Source organism: Martes martes (genome assembly GCF_963455335.1).
Source record: "Martes martes genome assembly, chromosome: X".
Classification (NCBI taxonomy): domain Eukaryota; kingdom Metazoa; phylum Chordata; class Mammalia; order Carnivora; family Mustelidae; genus Martes; species Martes martes.
This window is the reverse complement of record NC_137897.1, coordinates 45,161,724-45,189,318: the sequence shown is the minus strand read 5'-3', so window position 1 is coordinate 45,189,318 and position 27,595 is coordinate 45,161,724. Positions and strand designations below refer to the sequence as shown.

Below are 27,595 nucleotides of genomic sequence, written 5' to 3'. Positions count from 1 at the left end.
GGAAGGTGGTGTCACTCCACCCTGTCATACTTTGGGAGAGGAACTCATATCTACCACTGTTCAGGGGTCCCTCAAAGAAAGACAAAAAAATCCCCTCTTGTATCTCCGGCTTTCCCCAAATCCTGGTCCTTAACCTGTCTGTGCCCAGCCATCAGCATACCTGGCACCACAATTCTCCTGTGTTTTACCTCTGGCCAGTGGCTGGGATTCAAAACTACAAATCTTAAAGGGCTGACATGGTGTGAACCCACTCCCCTTTCCCAGAGTAGAGCCTCATGTTGCACCGAGCACCATTCTCTCCCAGAAAAGCAGTTGCATGGTGTGCACATGGTGTCTGGAGTCTATTATGATGCATAAGGAAAAGCTGAGACCAGATTACCTGTCATCTGCCAGTGTGCTTCTATGCCCTGCTGTGAATGGGGGGGGGGGTCGTATTTGGAGTGGTAAAATGTCCTTTTCCAATGTATTCCAGGAAGGGGAGCGATCTCTCCCAGTGTGACCCAGGGGCTCCCCTTTCTGTGGTGTGTTATGCAAACCCTACATGCTGCTTTCTCTCCCTCTCTCCCTGACTTTGCTGCATGAAAAGTGTCCCCTTCTCTTTGTGGCATTGCAGCTTTTTTCCTCCCTCAATTCACAGCTTTAAACCTCACATCTACTATGTTCTCAGCCTCCAATTGTGCAGATTGTTTTCTTAATCCTCAGATCAATTTCCTAATTATTCAAAATGATTTGGTGTTGATCTGGCTGTGTCTGAGGGATGGGGCAAGCTCAGGGTCCACTTACTAATCTGCCATCTTAACTCCAGAATTAGAATTTAAAAAGAAAAATGACTCTCTGGGCCAATATGGTGCCCTTACCTCAGTAACTATGTAAGAAAAGCATTGGATAGACAATTTAACAGCATATGCACTACACAAAGTAGAGTGGGGAGAAATGAAAGTGTTTTTAAAATGGGGTGGAGGTGCCTGGGTGGCTCAGTGGGTTAAAGCCTCTGTCCTTGGCTCAGGTCATGATCTCAGGGTCCTGGGATCGAGCCCTGCATTGGGCTCTCTGCTCAGCAGGGAGCCTGCTTCCCCCCTCTCTCTCTGCCTACTTGTGATCTCTGTCAAATAAACAAAATCTTTAAAAAAATAAAAAAAAATGGGGTGAATAGGAGTGCCTAAGTGGATCAATCAATTAAACATCTGCCTTCTGCTTAGGTCACAATCCTGGGGTTCTGGGATCAAGTACCATGTAGGGCTCACTGCTCAGTGGGGAACCTGCTTCTCCCACTGCCTCTCCCCCAATGCTTGTGCTCTCTCTCTCTCTAATCAAGAAAAAAATAAAATTTAAAAAATTAATTAAAATAAGGTGAACAGTTTAAAGTTGTGGGGTTATAAACAGAAGAGTTAATCATATCTGACTAATAAACATTTATGTGTCCTTAAATAGAGAATTGTTTGGATTAGGTGTGCCAAATAATAGGAAAGTATTAGTTAAAGGTTTTGTGTTTTTTTTCTTTTTTCTTTTTTTTTTTTAATAGCAGTTCAAATTTATCAGGGTGTGCTAGGGTTTTCTGCTATAACAAATACCTCTGGGCTCCAGGAAACAAACTGAGGGTTACAGAAAGGAGGATGGTGAGAGGATGGGATAAGAGGGTGATGGATATTAAGGAAGGCACGTTTTGTGATGAGCACTGGGTGTTATAAGCAACTAATGAATCATTGAACACTATATCAAAAACTAATGATGTACCATATGTTGGCTAATTGAACATAATAAAAAAAGTGGAATTATATATATATATATATAACTTTTTTATTAACATATAATGTATTATTTGCTTCAGGGGTACAGATCTGTGAATCATCAGTCTTACACAATTCACAGCACTCACCATAGCACATACCCTCCTCAATGTCCATCACCCAGCCACCCGATGACTCCCCACTCCCCTTCCAGCAACCTGTAGTTTGTTTCCTGAGATTAAGAGTTTCTTAAGCTTGTCTCCCTTCTGATCCCATCTTGTTTCATTTTTTCCCTCCCTATCCCCCATGCTGCCTTTCAAATTCCTCATATCAGAGAGATCATATTATAATTGTCTTTCTCTGATTGACGTATTTCGCTTAGTATAATACCCTCTAGCTCCATCCATGTCGATGCAAATGGCAAGATTTCAGGTTTTTTGATGGGTGCATAGTATTCCATTGTATATATACATGTATATGTATATATACATCTGTATGTGTGTGTGTGTGTGTGTGTGTGTGTGTGTGTGTATCACCTCTTTATCCATGCATCTGGTGATGGACATCTAGGTTCTTTCCATAGTTTGGCTATTGTGGATATTGCTGCTATAAACATTTGGGTGCACATGCCCCGTCGGATAACTACATTTGTATTTTTACGGTAAATATCCAGTAGTGTAAAATCTGGGTCAAAAGGTAGGTCTATTTTCAACTGTTTGAGGAACCTCCATAGTGTTTTCCAGAGTGGCTTCACCAGCTTGCATTCTCACCAATAGTGCAGGAGGGTTCCCTTTTCACTGCATCCTTGCCAACATCAGTCGTTTTCCGACTTGTTAATTTCAGCCATTCTAACTGGCATGAGGTGGTATCTCATTGTGGTTTTGATTTGCATTTCCCTGAGGCCAAGTGGTGTGGAGCACTTTTTCCTGTGTCTGTTGGTCATTTGGATGTCTTCTTTGCAGAGATATCTGTTCATGTCTTCTGCCCATTTCTTGATTGGATTATTTGTTCTTTGGGTGTTCAGCTTGATAAGTTCTTTATAGATTTTGGATACTAGCCTTTTATCTGATGTGTCATTTTTAAATAACTTCTCCCATTCTGTCAGTTGTCTTTTAGTTTTGTTGACTCTTCCATTTGCTGTGCAAAGCTTTATATCTTGATGAGATCCCAATAGTTCATATTTGCCCTTGCTTCCCTTGTCTTTGGTGATGTTTCTAGGAAGAAGTTGCTGTGGCTGAGATCGAAGAGGTTTCTACCTGTGTTCTCCTCAAGGTTTTTGATGGATTCCTGTCTTACATTGCAGTCTTTCACCCATTTTGAGTCTATTTTTGTGAGTGGTGTAAGTTCCAGTTTCATTCTGCATGTGGCTGTGCAATTTTCCCAACACCTTTGGTTTAAGACACTGTCTTTTTCCCATTGGAAAATATATCCTGCTTCATTGAAGATTAGTTGACCATAGAGTTGAGGGTCCATTTCTGGGCTCTCTCTTCTTTTTTTTTTATAATATTTTATTTTTAAAATTTCTTTTCAGTGTACCAGAATTCATTGTTTATGAACCACACCCAGTGGTCCATGCAATACGTGCACTCCATAATATCTACCACCAGGCTCAACCAATCTCCCTCCCCCCATCCCTTCAAAACAGGTTGTTTTTCAGAGTCCATAGTCTCTCATGGTTCATCTCCCCTTCCAATTTCCCTCAACTCCCTTCTCCTCTCAATCTCCCCATGTCCTCCGTGTTATTTCTTATGCTCCACAAATAAGTGAAACCATATGATAATTGACTCTCTCTGCTTGACTTATTTCACTCAGCATAATCTCTTCCAGTCCTGTCCATGTGGATACAAAAGTTGGGTATTCATCCTTTCTGATGGAGGCGTAACACTCCATAGTATATATGGGCCACATTTTCCTTATCCATTCGTCCATTGAAGGGCATCTTGGTTCTTTCCACAGTTTGGCGACTGTGGCCATTACTGCTATGAACATTGGGGTACAGATGGCCCTTCTTTTCACTACACCTGTATCTTTGGGGTAAATACCCAGTAGTGCAATTGCAGGGTCATAGGAAAGCTCTATTTTTAATTTTTTTAAGGAATCTCCACACTGTTCTCCAAAGTGGCTGCACCAACTTGCATTCCCACCAACAGTGTAAGAGGGTTCCCCTTTCTCCACATCCTCTCCAACACACGTTGTTTCCTGTCTTGCCAATTTTGGCCATTCTAAGCAGGGTAAGGTGTTATCTCAATGTGGTTTTGATTTGACTCTCCCTGATGACTAGTGATCATGAACATTTTTTCATCTGCCTGATAGCCATTTGTATGTCTTCATAGGGGAAGTGTCTGTTCATATCTTCTGCCCATTTTTTAATATGATTGTCTGTTTTGTGTGTGTTGAGTTTGAGAAGTTCTTTATAGATCCTGGATATCAGCCTTTTGTCTGTACTGCCATTTGCAAATATCTTCTCCCATTCCGTGGGTTGCCTCTTTGATTTGTTGACTGTTTCCTTTGCTGTGCAGAAGCTTTTGATCTTGAGAAGTCCCAAAAGTTCATTTTTGCTTTTGTTTCCTTTGCCTTTGGAGACATATCTTGAAGAAGTTGCTGTGGCCGATGTCCAAGAGGTTACTGCCTATGTTCTCTTCTAGGATTCTGATGGATTCCTGTCTCACATTGAGGTCTTTTATCCATTTCAATTTTATCTTTGTGTATGGTGTAAGAGAATGGTCGAGTTTCATTCTTCTACATATAGCTGTCCAATTTTCCCGGCACCATTTATTGAAGAGACCGTCTTTTTTCCATTGGATATTTTTTCCTGTTTTGTCAAAGATTATTTGACCATAGAGTTGAGGGTCCATATCTGGGCTCTCTACTCTATTCCACTGGTCTATGTGTCTGGTTTTATGCCAGTACCATGTTGTCTTGTTGATCACAGCTTTGTAGTGAAGCTTGAAATCAGGCCACGTCATGCTGCCAGTTTTGTTTTTCTTTTACAACATTTCCTTAACAAGTCGGGGGCTCTTCTGATTCCATACAAATTTTAGGATTATTTGCTCCAACTCTTTGAAAAATACCGGTGGAATTTTGATCAGAATGCCATTAAAAGTATAGATTGCTCTAGGCAGTATAGACATTTTAACAATGTTTATTCTTCTGATCCAAGAGCATGGAATTGTCTTCCATCTTTTTGTGTCTTCTTCAATTTCTTTCATGAGTGTTCTGTAGTTCCTTGAGTACAGATCCTTTACCTCTTTGGTTAGGTTTATTCCGAGGTATCTTATGGTTCTTGGTGCTATAGTAAATGGAATTGATTCTCTAATTTCGCTTTCTGTGTTTTCATTGTTAGTGTATAAGAAAGTCACTGATTTCTGTACATTGATTTTGTATCCTGCCACATTACTGAATTGCTGTATGAGTTCTAGTAGTTTGGGGGTGGAGTCTTTTGGGTTTTCCATATAAAGTATCATGTCATCTGCAAAAAGAGAGAGTTTGACTTCTTCATTGCCAATTTGGATACCTTTTATTTCTCTTTATTGTCTGATTGCTGTTGCTAGGACTTCTAATACTATGTTGAACAAGAGTGGTGAGAGTGGGCATCCTTGTCATGTTCCTTATCTCAATGGGAAGGTTGTGAGCTTTTTCCCACTGAAGATGATATTCACTGTGGGTTTTTCATAGTTGATTTTATGAATTTCAGGAATGTTCCTTCTATCCCTATACTTTGAAATGTTTTAATCAGGAACGAATGCTTGATTTTGTCAAATGCTTTTTCTGCATCATTTGAGAGGACCATGTGGTTCTTCTCTCTTCTCTTATTGATTTGTTCTATCACATTGATTGATTTGCAAATGTTGAACCATCCTTGTAACCCAGGGATGAATCCCACCTGATCATGGTGGATAATCTTTTAAATGTGCTGTTGGATCCTATTTGCTAGGATCTTGTTGAGAATCTTAGCATCCATATTCATCAGGGATATTGGTCTGAAATTCTCCTTTTTGGTAGGGTCTTTGCCTGGTTTGGGGATCAGGGAAATGCTGGCTTCATTAAAAGAGTCTGGAAGTTTTCCTTCTGCCTCAATTTTTTGAAACAGCTTCAGGAGAATAAGTGTTCTTTCTTCTTTGAAAGTTTGATAGAATTCCCCAGGGAATCCGTCAGGTCCTGGGGTCTTGTTTTTTGGAAGGTTTTTAATCACTGCTTCAATCTCATTACTCGATATCGGTCTATTCACGTTGCCAATTTCTTCCTGGTTCAATTTTGGAAGTTTATAGTTTTCCAGGAATGCATTCATTTCATCTAGGTTGCTTAACTTATTGGCATATAAAAGTTGATAATAACTTCTGATGATTGTTTCTACTTCCTTGGTGTTAGTTGTGATCTCTCCCTTTTCATTCATAATTTTATTAATTTGGGCCTTCTTTCTTTCCTTTTGGATTAGTGTGGCCAATGGTTCATCAATCTTATTGATTCTTTCTAAAAACCAGCTTCTAGTTTCATTGATGCATTCTACTGTATCTCTGGTTTCTGTCTCATTGATCTCTGCTCTAAACTTGATTATTTCCCTTCTCATGTGTGGAGTTGGCTTAATTTGTTGTTGATTCTCCAGTTCTTTAAGGTGTAGAGACAGCTGGTGTATTCTGGATTTTTCCTTTTTTTTTTGCGTGTGGTTTGGGGGGCTATATATTTTCCCCTTAGGACTGCCTTTGCTGTATTCCATAGGTTTTGGACCAAAGTGTCTTCATTCTCTTTGGTTTCCATGAATTGTTTAAGTTCTTCTTTGATCTCCTGGTTGATCCAAGCATTCTTAAGCAAGGTGGTCTTTAGCTTCCAGGCGTTTGAGTTCCTTCCAAACTTTTCCTTGTGGTAGAGCTCCAGTTTCAAAGCATTGTGATCTGAGAATATGCAGGGAATAATCTCAGTCCTTTGGTATCGGTTGAGTCCTGATTTGTGACCCAGTATGTGTTCTATTCTGGAGAAGGTTCCATGTGCACTTGAGAAGAATGAGTATTCTGTTGTTTTAGGGTGGAATGTTCTGTATATATCTATGAGGTCCATCTGGTCCAATATGTCATTCAATGCTCTTGTTTCTTTATTGATTTTCTGCTTGGATCATCTGTCTGTTACTGAGAGAGGCATGTTACGATCCCTACTATTAATATCAATATGACTCTTTATCTTGATTAACAGTTTTCTTCTCTAATTGGATGCTCCCATATTGGGGGCATAAATATTTACAATTGTTAGATCTTCTTGGTGGATAGACCCTTTATGTATGATGTAGTGTCCTTCTATATCTCTGACTACCATCTTCAGTTTAAAATCTAATTGATCTGATATGAGAATCGCTACCCCAGCCTTCTTTTGCGGCCCATTGGCATGAAAGATGCTTCTCCATCCCCTCACTTTCAGTCTGAATGTATCCTTAGGTTCAAAATGGGTCTCTTTTAGACAACATATAGTTGGGTCCTGTCATTTTATCCAGTCTGCAACCCTGTGTCGTTTTATGGGTGCATTTATGCCATTCACGTTGAGAGTGATTGTTGAGAGATAACGTTTTTATTGACATTGTGTTACCTGTGAAGTCTTTGTTTCTACAGATTGTCTCCATATATTTCTGTTCAATGATATCCTTGATTTTATTTTCGTCTTTTATAGAACCCACATTAATATTTCTTGCAGTGTCAGCTTGGTGATCACATACTCTTTTAAACCTTGCCAGTCTTGGAAGCTCTTTATCTCTCCATCCATTTTGAATGTCAGTCTTGCTGGGTAAAGTATTCTTGGCTGCATGTTCTTCCATTTAGTGCCCTGAATACATCTTACCAGCCCTTTCTGGCTTGCAAGGTTTCTGTGGACACGTCTAACGTTATTCTGATGGGCTTTCCTTTGTAAGTAAGGGATTTCTTTCCCCGGCTGCTTTCAAGAGCTCTGGTCTAATTTTCACAATCAGGTGTCTCCAGGTCTTTCTAGATTCTATGATCCTGGGGGCAACCCTTTCTGCCTCTAGTACATGAACGCTGGTTCCATTCACCAGACTGGGAAAATTTTCATGGAGAATTTGTTCAACTATATCTTCTAGTCTTCTTTCTTTCTTCTCCCCCTCAGGGATTCCAATAATTCTGACGATGGAACGTTTCATGGCATCATTTCTTTCCTTAATTCTTTTTTCATGGCTTCTAAGCTATTTGTTCCAGGCTTCCTCCTGATCCTTTTTCTCTATCAGTTTGTCCTCCAGATCACTAATTCTATCTTCTGCCTTGGTTACCCTAGCTTTTAGAGAATTTAGATTAGATTGGAACTCATTGAGAGCATTGTTAACATCATCCCTGGTGGCTTTCACTTCTGCCTTAATTGATTCCATTTTGTCATCAAAGGCTTTCTCCAACCTAGCTATTGCCTGGGTAATTGTTAGCCTGAATTCCCTTTCGGACATACTGTCTATGTCCATATCCAACAGCTCTGAGGAGAGGGCCCAGTCTCTGAATTTTGCTTCTGTTGGGCATTCCTCCTCCTAGTCATTTTGGTGAGAGATGGCTGAACGGATGTGTAGCTGAATGTTTTAAATGTGGTGCAGGCAAGGTGCACCCTGGGAAGCTTCTGAGCAATCGAATGTCCCCACCAAAAAGGAAGAAAAAAGAAAAAAAAAGAGAGAGAGACAGGAAATAAAAAAGAAAGATAAAATAATAGAGCCGGCCCAGCCCTCATGGGTCCCAAAGGTAACATTTACGAAGTATATAAACAAAAACAGACAAACAAAAGGACCGGCAAAAGTAGATGACAAGAGAAATAAATAAATAAGTAAAGAAATGAACCCTATCAAAATGAACCCCAAGTACAAGATTTATATACTACCAGAACAAAAACAAATACACAGAAACACTGACAGAAGAAAAAGATGGAAGGGAGGTTATAAATTCTCAGTGTGGGTGAGGAAGTTTATTTTGATTCTTCTTGGTTGTATCTTGATTTCTTTGTTAAAGGACTCAACTTTCCTGAGATTAAGGGGGATTAAAACTGGTTTACCTATAGGCATAGGATTGTTTGGGGCAAGGGGATTATTTTGAAGCTTATGTTTATATGAATATTTAAAAAATAATAGTAAAATAAAATTTAAAAACTAAAAAGTAGAAAAGCAAAAGAAAAACACAGGTATATGTATCAAAAAAGTTCAGGTTAAAAGGTTATTATGGAATTTGTTGTACTGAACATCTCATTGTTATGGTATATGGCATATATGTTAAAATGTTATATATATATATATATATATATAACCAGAATAGTGGGGACGAATTAAAAAAAAAAGTTGTACATATGAAGTAGTGGTATTTGTCCTCTTGTTTTTGTTTTTTGGGTTTTTTGTTTGTTTGTTTGTTTGTTTGTTTTGGCTGACTTTCGGGGGGAGGGGCCTGCCGCAAGGTTTTTCAGGGAGTCTTGCTAGAGTTGAGTCCTCCTGCCCCTATCAAGGGGCTGGTTTCTTAGGAAACCGATTTTTCAGGCTTTTGTTCTCTGGAGGTTTTGTTTGTTTGTTTGTTTGTTTGTTTTTTCTCCCCTTGGAGGCTTTTGACAGTTCTTTGGAGGTTTAGAGTTAAGCAAACTACACCCAGACCTCCATCTCAGAGAGAAGCCTCAGTCTGTTCCTCTCTGTGTGCTCCAGAGCACATAAATTTCCCCTCTGCCCCTGGCAGAGCACATCCCCAGTCATGGTCTCTGGGGTCACAGGAACTCTCGCTTGTACCCAGAACCATGAGAAATACTAGCCGAGGCGGTCTCAGCAGCTCTAGACCACCAGAGAGGTCAGAAGGAGATATAGCACACTGAGATTTTCACGCTGGCCCAGTCTGAGAGTGCTCAGACTCTCTGGGTCCTAGAGATCGATGGCTGGGGCCTGCACAGACCTCTCTCAGGGGAGGGTGTGGGGCGCGACTCAGAGCCCAGTCTGCAAAAGGCTGTGGTTCTGCTGGCTGGCATCCACAGCAGCCTCCCTCACCCTCATGGGCATTGCCGTCCAGATGCTCTCAGGTGCACGGATGGCTCAGGGACCAAGACCTGGCTTCTTCATTTCTTCGCTGCTTTCTCTGGTTCCCTGCAGGCAGTGGCCATCCTGGGTCCATGGGCTTAAGTCCCCGTCCCTAACTGCCCAATTCCACCAACTTCCCCTTAAGATCTTTTGCTCTTTTTGAGTGCTTTCAACCAGGCTCCAAGTTAATGCTGGTCCCCAATCACAGGGCACTCTTGTATTGGGGTATTACTTTCCAATGGGTCACTTCTGGTGGCTCCCTCCCCCTTTTGTTTATCTTCCGATATCAGCCCGATGTTCCCACTCTGCTTTACCTGTCCACTGGTGTCTTCTGCCCCCACAGAGATCCAGAAGTGTATAATTCTAATCTCAGACTGATTTCATGGGTGATCAGAGTTCTTTGGTAGGTAATCAGCTCACTTTAGGGGACAGGTTGAAACAGCACCTCCTCCTCCTTCTCCACCATCTTGTCTCCTCCTGGGCTCTCTATTCTGTTCCATTGATCTATGTCTGTTTTTGGGCCAGTACCGTACTGTCTTGATGATTACGGCTTTGTAATAGAGTTTGAAGTCTGGAATTGTGATGTCACCAGATTTGGTTTTCTTTTTCAACATTCCTCTGGCTATTTGGGGGTCTTTTCTGGTTCCATATAAATTTAGGATTATTTGTTCCAGTTTTTTGAATAACTTAATTGTATTTTGATAGGGATTGTATTAAATGTGTAGATTGCTCCAGGTAGCACAGACATTTTCACAATGTTGTTCTTCCAATCCATGAGTAGGGAACATTTTTCCATTTCTTTGTATCCTCCTCAATTTCTTTCATGAGTACTCTATAGTTTTCTGAGTACAGATTCTTTGCCTCTTTGGTTAGGTTTATTCCTAGGTATTTTATGTTTTTTGGGTACAATCGTAAATGGGATCAACTCCTTAATTTCTCTTTCTTCTGTCTTGCTGTTGGTGTATAGAAATACAACTGATTTCTGTACCTTGATTTTATATCCTGACACTTTACTGAATTCCTGTATGAGTTCTAGTAGTTTTGGAGTGGAGTCTTTTGAGTTTTCCACATAAAGTATCATATCATCTGAAAAGAGTGAGAGTTTGACTTCTTCTTTGCTGATTTGGAAGCTTTTTATTTCTTTTTGTTGTCTGATTGCTGAGGCTAGGACCTCCAGTACTATGTTGAATAGCAGTGGTGATAGTGAACAGCGCTGCCCTGTTCCTGACCTTAGGGGAAAAGCTCTCAGTTTTTCCGCATTGAGAATGATATTCACTGTGGGTTTTCCATAGATGGCTCCTATGATATTGATGTATATACCCTAGATCCCTACACTGTGAAGAATTTTGAATAAGAAAAGATACTGTACTTTGTCAAGTGCTTTTTCAGTATCTCTTGAGGGTATCATATGGTTCTTGTTCTTTCTTTTATTAATGTATTGTATCACATTGATTGATTTGCAGATGTTGAACCAAGCTTGCAACCCAGGAATAAATCCCACTTGGTCATGGTGAATAATCCTTTTAATGCACTGTTGGATCCTATTGGTTAGTATTTTGGTGAGAAATTTTGCATCCATGTTCATCAAGGATATTGGTCTGTAATTCTTCTTTTTGATGGGATCTTTGTCTGGTTTTGGAATCAAGGTGATGCTGGCCTCATAAAATGAGTTTGGGAATTTTCCTTCCATTTGCATTTTTTGAAACAGTTTCAGGAGAATAGGTATTAATTCTTTAAATGTTTGGTTGAATTCCCCTGGAAAGCCGACTGGCCCTGGGGTCTTGTTTATTGGGAGATTTGTGATGACTGCTTCAATCTCCTTATGGGTTATGGGTCTGTTCAAGTTTTCTGTTTCTTCCTAGTTCAGTTTTGGGTAGTTTATTTGTCTCTAGGAATGCATCCATTTCTTCTAGATTGTCAAATTTGCTAGTGTATAGTTGCTCATAATATGTTCTTATAATTGTACAGAAATGATATATTTGTAACAATTTCATGATAAAATATATTAAAATAACTACAGATATTACAACAAAAATATGTTTCAACAAAGTGTATTTAATCAATAAACAGGTGTTTGTTCATTTGTTTGTTTTTTGCTTATGTTATATGTGCCTTTTGATGGGAAGAGGGCTATTTTTCACATTGTTCTCACTCAGAGTCCAGTGCTGAGAGAACCTCCCTAGATGTTACTTGGGAGGGCACTATTGCAGAGAAAAAAAGAAATGTGATACATAATATTCCCTCCCGAAAGGCTTCTCCCGAGAAATGACACAAATTATTTTTGCCTATGTTTCATTGGTATTCAGTTTGTGTGGTCATCTTTAACTTATAATGTCTATGAAGTATAATTCTATGAGATTATGGATATAGGAGAGACTGAAGTATTTGGTGGACAAAATTTTTGTGTACCCAGCCACACAACAAATGACTCTAACTTATGTAGCTGGTTATTTATGAGCTATGACATTGTTGATAATATTTTTCCCTCATGTAGTACTTTCAACTGTGCTCTATTGTATCCTGTTTTCAATCTCTGAGTTACATCATTGGTGGTATCAATTTTCTTAGTTTACATACAACATTGTATAAGCTTAAGGTATACAACATATTTCATTTGACACATTTATATATTGCAATTGATTACCACTGTAGTATTAACTAACATGTTTATCATGTCACATAATTATCATTTCTTTTTGAGGTGGAAACTATTAAGATCTAGTCTCATAGCAGCTTTGGAATTTATAATAAAACATTGTTGACTATAAACATTATGCTGTGCATTAGATATCTGGGATTTATTTACCTACTAGTTCTATGTTTACACCCTTAAAGAACACATTCCCAATTCCTTTGGTAACCACCATACTCGTTGGCTTTTTAGATTTCACATAAAAGTGATATCATATGCTATTTATCTTTCTCTATGTGACTTTCTTTATGTAACACAATGCCCTCAAGGTCCATTCATGCTGTCATAAATAGCAGAATTCCCTTTGTCAGAGCTTTCCATCTCCATTCTGAATCATTTTGTTTTTAGCATCACTATGAACTCATGGGTTTTAAAAAACTAATATACATTGCCTATGTTATTCATTTTGATGCTCAAATTTTCCAGATTGTCTATGGAAGTACCTTTGAATTAGCTCCAATGTACTTTTGATATGCCCCTTCAGTTTTTGAGTACTTCCTTACTTTCCGTCATAACAAGATTTTTAAAGCTCACATTGTAATTTTCCAATTCTATTTCTAAAATCTACCATTTTTTCAAAGAAACTCTGTTTCCTTTTAGATAAGAATGGTATTTAGAAGTCAAGATCAATACAACATGAGTGCCTTTTTGGTAGTGGTATATCATTGCTTCTAGTCCTTTCAGTGGACAGATGTAGGAAATACATATTTTAAAAAAATCATTAGTTCATGTTATATATTTCTAATTACAACCCAGTATCATAGGACTATTTCTGCTCCTTTCCTCATTCCATAGACATACCCCCTTCCATTAATTTATGTTTGAAGATGAAAAAAAAAAAGAGAAATGCTTGCTTCAAAGTAAAACTTATACTACTGTGTAACTATCTACTCTACAAAAAGGGTTTGGAGGGGAGTCCAAGAGTGTTGATGCCCAATTTTTTAAAATTCCATTCTACAGTATAAATCATCACTTTAGTTTTTAGAATTGAAGGAAGAATATATTTATGTTTATATACTTGACATTTTTTTAACCTTCTAAATATCAAGTGAATTTCAGGAACTGAAAGAAGCTTATGATAGTAACAAGGTATTAAATTTAAAAAGTGAAAGACCCAAGTCATACTCTTCTGACCAAATGTTGACCTGATTTTCCCCAAAGGGCTAGGATTAGGAGTGAAATTTTCCATAGGAAAAATGCTGCAGTAGACTTCTGGGAAAATGACAGAGTAGGGGGATCCTGAGCTCACCTCATCTTATAAGCATACTGATAAAACAGCTACATCAGTAAAACTAACACCGAAAAGGACCCAAACACTTGCAGAGTAGACTTTCCATAGTTAACCACAGAGAGAGGGCTACATTGCAAACAGAAGGAGGGACAGAGATGTGGTTAGAAACCAAACTCTCTACAAGACTATCCATAAAATGGAGGAACACCAGAAGCACAGAAAAGCCAGAGGATCACACCCCACACCAAGCAGATCAGGTAGGGAAGATCTGCCCTTGGGAGATGAGTCCCCACATTTGGCTTTGAAAACCACTGGGACTTAATTCCATGAATTTTTACAATCAGTGGCTGAACTCTGGGTACTTTAACCGTCGCTATGCATAGCTCTAGAAGAGCTAAAGGGTGATGGGAAACTTCATCTCCATTCTTAAAAATCAGCATAACAAATAAATCTGTTGTGATACAACAGAGAAACAACAGTTTGAAAAGTAACACCTGGGTTTTACGTGAAGATTTATTTACTAATCACCTAATGTGTCCTGGAGGGGCATGGATCTTAGCAGACTTCTCCAAGAATAAAAGTGATAATCAGTGACATTTCTCCCCCCTTCCCCTGACCCTGTCCCCAGCCTAGATATCTGGACACCAGCAGGAGCCAGCATGAACACTCTCTACCTATTTTGCTGGCACTGTGCACCCCACACTTGCATTCCCCTAGAGATCTACCCCATCCAACACACCCCACATGGCAGGGAGCAGCTCCTGCCCCCAAACACCCTGGAATTAAATCCAGCAGGGATAAGCACCTCTGCAAAATGACTCCTGCTTTTGGGAGAGGGGGAGATAACCATACACACAAGTACATTCATAGCCCCAGGAGAAAATATTTATAGCTGGCAGTAGAGAGAGCGCCCTGCTTATCAATGCAACAATAGCAACAGTTGAAGGACAGAGTACAGGTATCTGTTCTGAATGCCAGCCTCACCCACCAACAAAAACCTCACAGGGAATATCACAAGGAGACCACCTGCAGATCACTGTGACTGCAGCCCAGGCAGACAGATTGAAGGCAGACATTTGGTCTAATTGCTGACACCACCCAACTATAAGCTGTGATGGACCCAGACAGGTCCTGTAACTGCACATGGACAAAACCCTGCACACCAGTGTCAGGCAAAGTAAGCCATTGCAGTCAACTGAACTGAAGGAAAAGGCAGCCCAGTCACAACACACAGGAAGCACTCTTGAAGTGCCTGGTTCTGGTAAAGAAGGGGCATTGTGTTACAGGGCACCATAGGACATCAGCTTTATAAAGGCGCTACTTAAAAGATGAGTAGATGTAGCTGACTTTTCTAATACATAAAATCAAAGAGAGTTAGGCAAAATGAGGAGACAGATGAATATATCCCATGTGAAAGACCAGGAAAAAAAAAAACACAGAAAAGAGTTAAACAAAATAGAGATAAGCAATATGCCTGATATAGGATTCAAAATGATGGTCCACATATATATAATTGAGCTCCTCCCATTTTATATATATGTATTACACACATACCTTTATGTCAATAATATAAATAAAATTTAAACATATAAAAAAATGAAGGCCATAAAGATACCTGACTTGATAAGAGAGCGGAGGGTCTCAGTAACACCTTCAACAAATAGAAATTAAAAAAAAAAAAAGAGAGATGAAAAATTCTATAGCTGAAAACATACACTAGAGGGAATCAATAGTTGAGAGCATGGAGAAGAATGGATCAGTGATATGGAAGACAAGGTAATGGACAGCAAATGAATTTGAACAGCAAAATTAATAATAATAATAATAATGGAGAAGAGGTTAAAGAAACCAATGACATCATCAAGCATAATAACATTTGTAATAGAGGGATCCCACAAGGGGAAGAAAGAGAGTAGAAGGCAGAAAATATATTTGAAAAAATAATAGCTGAGAGGAGCTAAAATGGTGGAGTAGTAGGAAGACCCTAGACTTGCCTTGTGCCTCAAACACAGCTAGATAAATAGCCAATCATTCTGAATACCCACGAAATTGATCTGTGGGCTGACAAAACAAGCTGCACAACAAGGAGAGAAGAAGCCACGTTGTGGAAGTTAGGAGGTAAAAAGATGTGATTTGGAGGAGGAAAGGACTGTGGGAGCTGCAGAGGGGAGGGAGTCCTGGTCATGGACAGAGAGAGAGAAGAACCCAGGGTTTCTCACAAAGAAAACAGATCCTCAAAGCTATTGACTGGGAAAATGAGAGAAGCTGATTTTCATGAGTTTTTACAACCACTGGGTCCCCACGACTGGAGTTTTAGAGGTCTACAGTGTAGTCACTGTGGAGTCCTGAGGGTGCTGCAGTGCTACTGGGGGGAAGGAGGGCAGATAGTCCTGGAGCAGATGGCGTGATCTAGGAATGCCCTGGGATGCACTGGAAGAGACAGATCCCCCTTCTTGGAACACACATGGGAGAGGTGGTATTTCTCCTCTGGGGACGAAAGAGCTGGCAGATACCATTATCCTCCCCAACACCTCAGCCTAGGCATAGATACACCTGCCGAGGTCGGCTAACATGGACACTGGCTTTTTGCTGCACTTTACTCCAAAATCCATGCCCATGAGCTTTGATGTGACTGCCCTTCTGGGGACAAATATGCTCCAGTCCCAGCATAGCAATACCCTCCTCCAGAGGCCCAATGTGGATCTGCACCATGCCAGGTCCCCAAAATTTGGAGTTTTAAATCTCAGCTGGCCTGCCAGGGATAGAAGACAAGTGCACTGCACTGCCAAACAGGCAGATGGCCTGGACACAGACAAGGTGAAGGCAGGGATCTGAGGGACACCTTGGAAACATGAGGGGATAGTTTCTTACACCATACACAAAAATGATTTCAAAATGGATGAAAGACCTAAATGTGAGATAGGAAATAATCAAAATCCTAGAGAAGAACATAGATAGTAACCTTTTTGACCTCAGCCACAGCAACTTCTTACTAGATGCATCTCAGGAGGCAAGAGTAATGAAAGGAAAAATGAACTATTAGCACTTCATCAAGATGAAAAGCTTCTGCACAGCAAGGAAATAATCAAGAAAACTGAAAGGAATAGGAGAAGATATTTGCAAATAACATACATGATGAAGGTTTAGTATCCAAAATCTACAAAGAACTTATCAAACTCAATGTCCAAAAAACAAATTACCCTGTTAAGAATTAAGCAGAAGACATAAACAGACATTGTTTGAAAGAAGACATCCTATGGCTCACAGATACATGAAAAGATGCTCAACATCACTCATCTTCATTGTTTTTGCACTGGGTGTGGTGCAAAAACAATGAATACTGTTACACTGAAAAGAAATAAAAAATTTTAAAAAAAAAGAAAATACAAATCCTGTATTGCATGGAGCACTGGGTGTGGTGCATAAACAATGAATCTTGGAACACTGAAAAAATAAAATTCAATTAAAAAAAGAGAATACAAATCAATAGTACAATGAGATATCACCTCACACCTGTCAGAATGGCTGAAATTAACAACACAGGAAATAACAGATTTTGGCAAGGCTGCAGAGAAAGGGGAACCCTCTTACACTGTTGGTGGGGATGCAAACTGATGCAGTCACTTTGGAAAACAGTACGGAGGGTCCTCAAAAAGTTAAACATGGAACTGCCATCCAGTCCAGCAACTGGACTAAGGTATTTCCACAAAGGATACAAGGATACTGACTTTAAGGGGCAAATGCTCCCTGATGTTTATAACACCATTATCAACAATAGCCAATTTGGCAACAATAGCCAAATTGTGGAAAGAACCCACATAGCCATCCACTGATGAATGGATAAAGAAAAGGTGAGATATAGATAGATAGAGATAGAGGTAGAGATAAGCATATAGATATATAGGTATATATAATGGAATATTACTTAGCCAGAAAGTAGAATGAAATCTTGCCATTTGCAATGACTTGGATGGAGAGTATTATACTAAATGAAATAAGTCAGTCAGAGAAAAGCAAATACCATATGATTTCACTCATAGGTGAAATATAAGAAACAAAGCAGAGGGACATAGGGGGAAAAAAAGAGAGGCCTGGTGGTGGGTATTAAGGAGGGCATGTATTGCATGTGCATCTGGGTGTGGTGCATAAACATTGAATTTTGTAACACTGAAAAAATAAAATAAAAATACAATATTAAAAAAAAGGAGAGAGAGAAGCAAACTAAAACAACCTCTTAGCTATAGAGAGCAAACTGAGGGTTACTGGAGGAAAGATGGGTAGGGGGATGGGTTAAATGGGTGAGGCTTATTAAGGAAGGCACTTGTGATGAACACTGGGTGTTATATGTAAATTATGAATCACTAAATTCTACTCCTGAAAAGAATATTACACTGTATGTTAACTAAGTAGAATTTAAATAAAATTTTGAAAGTAAAAAAAAAAAACTATTTAACAACAGACCTCAAAATATATGAGGCAAATAACTAAAAAAAATCAAAGGGAAAATAGATAAAAGAAGAATTGTACTTCAAGACTCTAATATTCCACTTGGAATACTTGATAGAATAACTAGACAGAAAACCAATAAGGAAAGAGTAAACTTGAACAACACTATAAATCAATAAGATCCAAGACACTTCTTTAAAACAAGCTACCCAAGAACAGCAGGATATGCACTCTTGTGAATACCAGGATAGGTCATATATTAATCAGTAAAACAACTCAATATACTTAAAATAATTGAAGTTATTCAAAATATGACATCTAATCACAATAGAATTAAATTAGAAATCAATAACAAATAATTTTGGGAAATTCAGAAATACATGGAAATTAAACAACAAACTCTTAAATAAGCAATGGGTCAAAAGATATCACAAGGAAAATTAGAAAATTATTTTATATTAATGAAAATGAAAATACAGCATAAAAACTTAAAGGATGCAATGAAAGTACTGCTTAGAGAAAAATTTATACATATAAATACTCAAATTTTTAAAAAAGAAATATGTAAAAACAATGGCCTAACTGTTCTCCCTAATAAACTAGGAAAGTAAGAGCAAATTAAACCCAGAAAAAGTAGCAGAGAATAATAAACAAACAAACAAAAATTAGAGTAGAAATAAATGACCTAGAGATTGAAAAACAATTGGAAAAATTTAATGAACCTAAAGTTGGATTTTGAAAAGATCAGCAAAATTGACAAATCTTCAGCAGAACTGACCATGAATAAAAAAGGAAGAAAATTCAATTTAAAAATCAGAAATTAAGAGAAGTTATTACTTCAGACCTTAAAGAAATAAAAATGAATTAAAAAGAAATAAAGGAGCACTATGAACAATTGTATGTCAACAAATAAGGTGAACTATAAAAAGTGTATGAAGTCCTAGAAAGTCACAAACAGGCAAAACTGATCCAATTTAAAAAAATGGAAAAAAAATAATCCACTTATAACATGTAGATATTGAACAGGCATTAAAAAATACTTTTCCACAAAGATAAGCCCAAGTTGATCCAAGCATTCTTAAGCAAGGTGGTCTTTAGCTTCCAGGTGTTTGAGTTCCTTCTGAACTTTTCCTTGTGATTGAGCTCCAGTTTCAAAGCATTGTGATCTGAGAATATGCAGGGAATCATCTCAGTCTTTTGGTATCGGTTGAGCCCTGATTTGTGACCCAGTATGTGGTCTATTCTGGAGAAGGTTCCATGTGCACTTGAGAAGAATGAGTATTCTGTTGTTTTAGGGTGGAATGTTCTATATATATCTATGATGTCCATCTGGTCCAATGTGTCATTCAATGCTCTTATTTCTTTATGGATTTTCTGCTTCGATGATCTATTTCTGAGAGAGGCGTGTTAAGATCTCCTACTATTCATGTATTCATATCAATATGACTCTTTATCTTGATTAATAGTTTTCTTATGTAATTGGCTGCTCCCATATTGGGGGCGTAGATATTTACAATTGTTAAATCATCTTGGTGGATAGTCCCTTTAAGAATTATGTAGTGTCCTTCTGTATCTCTGACTACCGTCTTTAGTTGAAAATCTAATTTATCTGATATGAGAATCGCTACCCTGGCCTTCTTTTGAGGCCCATTGGCATGAAAGATGCTTCTCCATCCCTTCACTTTCAGTCTGGGTGTATCTTTAGGTTCAAAATGGGTCTCTTATAGACAACATATGGATGGGTCCTGTCGTTTTATCCAATCTGCAACCCTGTGTCGTTTTATGGGAGCATTGAGGCCATTCACATTGAGAGTGATTATTGAGAGATACGTTTTTATTGACATTGTGTTATCTTTGAAGTCTTTCTTTCTGTCGATTGTCTCTATATTTCTTCTCAGTGCTATTCTTAGGATTTTTCCTCTTTTATAGAACCCCCCTTAATATTTCCTGCAGTGTCGGTTTGGTGGTTGCAGAGTCTTTTAAGCCTTGCCGGTCTTGGAAACTCTTTATCTCTCCATCCATTTTGAATGTCAGTCTTGCTGGATAAAGTATTCTTGGCTGCATGTTCTTCTCATTTAGTGCCCTGAATATATCTTGCCAGCCCTTTCTGGCTTGCCAGGTCTCTGTGGACAGGTCTGACGTTATTCTGATGGGCTTTCCTCTGTATGTAAGGAGCTTCTTTGTCCTAGCGGCTTTCAAAAGATTGTATCTACAATTATGATTCCTCAACTTTACTATGAGGTGCCTGGATGTTTTTTTGGAATTTATAATCTTGGGGGGAGACCGTTCTGCCTCTAGTACATGAACACTTGTTCCATTCGCGAGATTGGGAAAATTTTCATGAAGAACTTGTTCCACTATATCTTCTAGACTTCTTTCTTTCTCCTCCCCTTCAGGGATTCCAATAATTCTGACGTTGGAACGTTTCATGGCATCATTTATTTCCCTGATTCTGTTTTCGTGGCTTCTAAGCTGTTTGTTCCAGGCTTCCTCCTGATCCTTTCTCTCTATCTGTTTGTCCTCCAGATCACTAATTCTATCTTCTGTCTCAGTTACCCTAGCTTTTAGAGAATTTAGATTAGATTGGAACTCATTGAGAGCATTGTGAACCTCATCCCTGGTGGCCTTCAGCTCTGCCCTAACATTATGAACATCATCCCTGGTGGCTTTCAATTCTGCCTTAATCAATTCCGTTTGGTCATCCATGGCTTTCTCCAGTCTAGCTATTGCCTGGATAATTGTTAGCCTGAATTCTTTTTCCGACATATTGTCTATGTTGATAGCCGTTAGCTCTGTTGCAGAAGGCCCATCCTCTGTATTTTTCTTCTGTTGGGGATTCCTCCTCCTAGTCATTTTGGTGAGAGATGACTGGACAGATGTAGCTGGATGTATCGACCGTGGTGCAGTCAAGGTGCACCCTGGAATGCTTCTGAGCATTCAGGATTCCCCACCCAAACGAGAGAAAAAATAAAAGAAAAAGAAAAAAGGAGAGAGAGAGACAGGAAAAAAAGGGAAGATAAAAGAGAAGGTTCAGCCCAAATGGGCCCCAGGGTAAGATTTATGACGTATACAAACAAAAAGAGACAAACAAAAAGACTGATAAAAGTATATGACGAGAGAAAAAATATATATATAAGCAAAAAAAGTAAGAACCTCGTCAAAAAGAACCCCAAGTATAATATTTATATACTATCAGGACAAACATAAATACACAGAGACACTGGCAGAAGAAAAAGGTAGGAGCATGGTTATAGATTCTCAGTGTGGGCGAGGAAGGTTATTTTGATTCTTCCTGGATGTATCTTGATATCTTTGTTAAAGGACTCAACTTTCCTAAGATAAAGGGGGATTAAAAATTGGTTTACCTATAGCGGTAGCATTGATTGGAGAAAGGGGGTTACCTTGAAGTTTAACTCTATATGAATATTAGAAAATAAAAATAAAAAAGGAATAAACTGGACTAAACTAAACTAAAATTTTTAAATAAATTAAAAAAAAATAGAAAAGCCAGAAAAAACACATGTGTATGTATCAAAAAATTCAGGTTAGGGAACCTGGGTGGCTCAGTGGATTAAAGCCTCTGTTTTCGGCTCAGGTCATGATCCCAGGGTCCTAGGATCGAGTCCCGCATCAGGCTCTCTGCTCAACAGGGAGCCTGCTTCCTCCTCTCTCTCTTCCTGCCTCTCTGCCTACTTGTGATCTCTGTCTGTCAAATAAATAAATAAAATCTTTAAAAAATTTAAAAAAAATTCAGGTTAGAAGGTTATTATGGAATTTGATGTACTGGACATCTCACTGTGATGGTAAATAGGTTAAAAAATTATCTATATAAAAAAAGAAAAAAAATGAACCAGAATAGTGGGAATGAGTTAAAAATAAAAGTTGTATCTATGAAGTAGTGGTGGTTGTTCTCTTGTAGTCTTTTTTTTTTCTTTCCTGATTTGTTTTCTGGGGGAGGGGGCTGCTACGTGGGTTTTCAGTCAATGATGTTCCCTGAGTTAAGTCCTCCAGCCCCCCTCAAGGGGGTGGGCTCTGAGGAAAACATTTTTTTCAGGCTTTTGTTCTCTGGAGGTTTTTATGTTTGTTCACTTCTTTTCTCTCGCCTTGACAGCTTTTGATGGTTTTTGGAGGTTTAGAGGAAAGCAAACTGCACCCCGACCTCCCTCTCAGAGAGAAGCCTCAGTCTGCTCCCCTGCAGGTGCTGCAGCCGCTGGGCCGCTGGCAGAGCAGGTTCTGAGTTGCGGTCCCTGGGGACGCAGGATCTCCTGCTTGTATGCAAAACCAAGGCAGCGGCGGCTGTCTGGGCAGTTCCAGACTGCCAGAGAGGTTCCAAGCAGCGATCGCACACTGAGATTTTCTCGCTGGCTCGGGCTGGAACTGCCTGGTCTTTCCAGGTCTAAGAGTGCCGGGCTTGCACGCACCTCTCCCAGGGGAGGGTTTGGGGTGCTGGCGTCTCTGGCTCTAGCAGGGCGCGGGTCCCAGAACACCAGGCTGGGCGTTCGTGCACCTCTCTCAGGGGAGGGTGAGGCATGCACGCATCTCAGGCAAGGTGCGCGTTCTGCCGTCTGGTGTGGCTCCCAGCCCCTCACGGGAGCCGGACTCCACTCGTTCTCGGGCGCGCTGGTGGCTCAGGGACCAAGACCTGGTTTCTCCGCCGCACTCTCTGGCTCAGCGCCAGGGGAGGCTGTCCTGGGTCTGGGGACTTAAGCCCCTGTCCCTAGCTGCCCCGATTCCCACAGTTTCCCCCTGCGATCCTATGCTCTTTTGAGTGCTTTCAACCAGGCTCCAAGTTAATGCTGGTCCCCAGACTCAGGGCACTCTCGTATTGGGGTATTATTTTTCAATCGGTCGCCTCTGGTGGCTCCTTCCCCCTTTTGTTTATCTTCAGATATCAGTCTGATGTTCCCACTCCACTTTACCTGCCCACTGGCATCTTCTGCCCCCTGTAGAGATCCAGACGTGTATAATTCTGATCTCAAGCTGATTTCATGGGTGATCGGAGTTCTTTGGTAGGTAATCAGCTCACTTTAGGGTACAGGTTGAAAAGGCGCCTCTTCCTACTTCCCCGCCATCTTGTCTCGAATCCAAAGATAAGCCCAGGATCATGTGGCTTCAGTGGTGAATTCTACCAAAGACTTTAAGAAAACCAGTTCTTCCCCCAATCTTTCAGAAAAAAAAAATAAGGGAACATTTCTAAACTTAATATATGAAACAAGTATTATTACTCTAAGACTAATAGCAGAAAAAGACTTTATAAGAAAACCAAACAACAGACCATATATATCCTTTATGAGTATAGACACAAAATCTTCAACCAAACACTAGCAAATCAAATCCAGGCAATATATTAAAAGGATTATATACCAAGATCAAGTGAGACATTACTCATGAACACAAGATTGGTTTATCACATGAAAATCAACATATTACATTATATTAATATAAAAAAGGACAAAAACCATATGATCACCTCATTTGATGCAGAAAAAAAACATTTGACAAAATCCAACACACTTTTATGATAAAACCAGGCAACAAATAGGAATAGAAAGGAATTTCCTGAATTTGATACAGTTCATATACAGAAAATCCACAGCCAACATCATACTTGATGGTAAAAGACTGAATATATTCACAAGATCAGGAACAAATCAAGGATGTTCACTCTCATCACTTCTCTTAAACATTTCACTGGAAGTTCTGGCCAGAACAGTAAGGCAAGAAAAAGAAAGAACTTCAGATTGGAAAAACAACAACAACAACAACAAAATCAGTATTTTTGTTGTTGTTATAGGATGATGTGATCTTGTATATAGAAAATTCTAGGGAATTCACACATATAAACAAAATATTAGAGATAATGAACAAGCATGGTTGCAGGATACAAGAGCAATACACATAAGTCAATTATATTTCTATTCATTAATAACAAGCAAACTGAGAATAAAATTAAGTAAACAATTCCAATTATGATAGCATGAAAAATAATAAAATACACATGAATAAATTTAAGAATGGTAGAAAACTCTTACAGTGAAGACTATATGACATTGTTGAAAGAAATTAAGAGATTTAATAAATAGAAATTCCATTTTCATAGATCATAAAGTTATTTTTAGAATAACAATAATCCATAAAATAATGTACAAATTAAACACAATTCTTAATAAAAATCCCAAATTGTTTATCTACAGAAATTGACAAAGCAAACCTAAAAATCATATGAAAAAAAAGGGACCCAGTGTAGCCATAATAATTTTGAAAGCAACAAGCAAAGTTGGAGGGATCTCAACTCCTGATTTCAAAACTTACTATAAAGCTACAGTATTGAAGTCAATGTAATACTGGCATAAGGATTGACATATAGAACCATGTGATATAATTGAGATCCCTGAAGTAAAGTCATACTTCTGTGTCCAATTGATGTTTGATAAGGATGTCAAGACAATTCAGTGAGTATAGTTTTTCAACAACTGGTACTGGGATAACTGTATACACATACACAAAACATGTAACTGAACCCCTTCTTCACAACACAGACAAAATTAACTCAGGGATTTAAGGTTTATACAGAAAAACTAAAACTATATAATTTTTTTGAAGAAAAATATAATTGTAAATCTTGATCATGGATTAGATGATTTGTAGGATATAATGCTTTTAAATAACTTTATTGACTGTTTTGTTTACTGTGCAAAGGCAGTCAATAAAGTTCTTTAAAAGTACTATATCTTACACTGAAAAAATAAAATAAAATTTTTTTGACCTCAAGTGTAATTTTATTTTTTTAATTTAATTTTTTTCAGTGTTCCAAGATTCATTGTTTATGCACTGGGTGTGGTGCATAAAATAAAATAAAAAAATAATTTTATTAAATATAATTAACATAAAATTCACCCTTTTAAAAGATTTTATTTATTTATTTGTCAGGGAGAGGTTGAGAGAGAGAGTGAGAGAGAGAGCACAAGCAGGGGGAGCAGCAGGAAGAGGGAGAAGCAGGCTCCCCACTGAGCAAGGAGCCCAATGTGGGACTGGATCTCAGGACCATGGGATCATGACCTGAGCAGAAGGCAGATGCTTAACCAACTGAGCCACCTAGATGTTCCTAAAATCCACCCTTTAAAGTATACAAATCACAATGAGATTTAGTATTTTCAGAGTTCTGCAACTATCAATATTATCCATTTCCAAAACATTTTCAGCATCCCAATAAAAACTCCATACTCATTAGCAATTGCTCCCAATTCCCTTCTCTCCAAGCCCTTGACAGCCATTAATCAACATTTTGTCACTATGGATTTTCATTTTCTGAGCATTTCATAGAAAAAAAATTATAGGATATGAGGCCCTTTGTATGTGGAGATAGATATATATGTTCCGTTAGCCAACATACAGTATTTCATTAGTTTTTGATGTAGCAGTCAACGACTCATTAGTTGCCTATAACACCCAGTGCTCATCACAATATGTGCCCTCTTTAATTTATACTTTAATTGACTTATTGAGATATAATTCATATTCACCCACTTGAAAGTACATAATTCATACGATTCACCACTTAAAAGTACATAATTCAATGATTTTTAACATGTACACAGAACTGTGAAAACATCAATATGTCAAGTTTTAGAACATTTTCATCACATCACTTCTCATCCTTTTGGCTATTATCACATGTAGAAAATTTTCATGTACCTTTTAGCAGTCACTGTCCATTTCCTACCGAACTCTCCAACCCTAGGCAGCCTATGACCTATAGGTTCTGTCCTATGGATTGGCCTATTCTGGCCATTTCATATAACACGGATCACACAGTATATGGTGTTTTATGACTGACTTCTTTCACTTTGCATAAAGTTTTCAAGGTTCATCCATGTTGTAGAAAATCATTTCTTTTCATGGCCAAATCGCATTCCATTATTTGGAATAATATATTTGGAATAATAATATTTCCAATATATTCATATTTTGTTTACCTATTCATCAGTTGATAGACTTTTAAGTTGTTCTAATTTTTGACTATTATTATGATTACTGCTTTTATGAGCTTTCGTGTACAAGTTTTTGTGAGGACATATGTTTTCATTTCTCTTGGAGTGAAATTTCTGGGTCATATGGTAACTCTATGTTTAACCTTTTGAGGAACTAACAGACTTTTCCAAAATAGCTGCACTATTTTACATGGCTACCAACAGTGTGCGAGGATTCCAATGTCTCCAGGTCCTCACCAATATTTGTTACTATCTGACTCTTTTTTAAAAAGATTTTATTTATTCTGGTCCATTGATCTGCCTGTTTTGGTACCAGTACCATACTGCTTTGATTACTATAGCTTTGTAATTATAACTCAAAGTCTGGAATTGTGATGTCTCCATCTTTGCTTTTGTTTTTCAAGGTTGCTTTGGCTATTTGGGGTGTTTTGTGGTTTTAGAAATTTTAAATTTTAATATTGTTCTAGTTCTATGAAAAAAATGCTGTTGGTATTTTGATAGGGATTGCATTAAATGTGTAGATTGCTTTAGGCTGTGTAAACATTTTCACAACATTTGTTATTCCAGTCCACAAGCATGGAATGTCTTCCTGTTTCTTTGTGTTGTCTTTAATTTCCTTCATCAGTGTTTTATAATTTTCAGAGTACAGTTCTTTCAACTTATTTGTTTAGGTTTATTCTTTGGTATCTTATTATTTTTGCTGCAATTGTAAATGGGATTGTTTTCTTAGTTTCTCTTTCTGCTGCTTCATTGTAATGCAACAGATTTCTGTACATTGATTTTGTATCCTGTGAATTTACTGACTTTGTTTATCAGTTCTAGCAGTTTCTCGGTGGCGTCTTTCAGGTTTTCTGTATATAGTATGTCATCTGCAAATAGTGAAAGTTTTATTTCTTCCTTACCAATTTGGATACCTTTTGACCTACATTTAATTTTTAAGCTTTTTTTACACTCTAGTGAAAATTGAAGATACGGAGCCTTCTGAAGATTTATGTTAATGATTTTTTATTTTCTCATTCTTTTTGCCTTGTTTATTATTCCCCTCAGAAATTCAACAACTGCTAGAAGAATCAGGGCTTAATTTAGAAAATAAAGGCCTGTTAGATTTCTTCTTTCCCTTTTTTCTCCAACCCAACCCCTTTAAAAAAAAAATAAGTGCTCATTTGCACTAAATAAATTTCCTTGTGTTTTTTTCTATGTCCTTGTTCCAGTATTTAGTCATTATTTTCTTAAAACTCAGTTACCTCCTTCAATCTTTCTTTTTCTTTCTTCATTTTTTTTTTTTACTTTTCCAAAAGTAAATTGGAAAGGGCAGAATACTGGAATATTAAGCGGGAGAGCTGCACCACAACACCCATCACTCATTTTCTTATGTTCAATAGGTCACTTTTCCTCCTCTGCCTCCTCTATAAAATGGTTGAATCAAAATATTTTTTGTCAGCCCTGTGGATTAAGCTGGACCCCCTCAATTTGGTTATTGCTATAAGATTCGTA

The 27,595-nt window shown here is 38.3% G+C and overlaps 1 protein-coding gene across 1 annotated transcript in view; it reads left to right on the top strand.

Moving 5' to 3' along the window:
* USP51 (ubiquitin specific peptidase 51) overlaps positions 1-11,824 on the top strand; it is an 85,511-nt gene extending 73,687 nt beyond the window's left edge. The window contains exon 3 of the transcript XR_013966304.1: positions 11,205-11,824. The gene's annotated coding sequence lies outside the window, so the exon portion shown is untranslated. The remainder of the gene's footprint in view (positions 1-11,204) is intronic.
* The last annotated feature ends 15,771 nt before the right edge of the window (positions 11,825-27,595 follow it).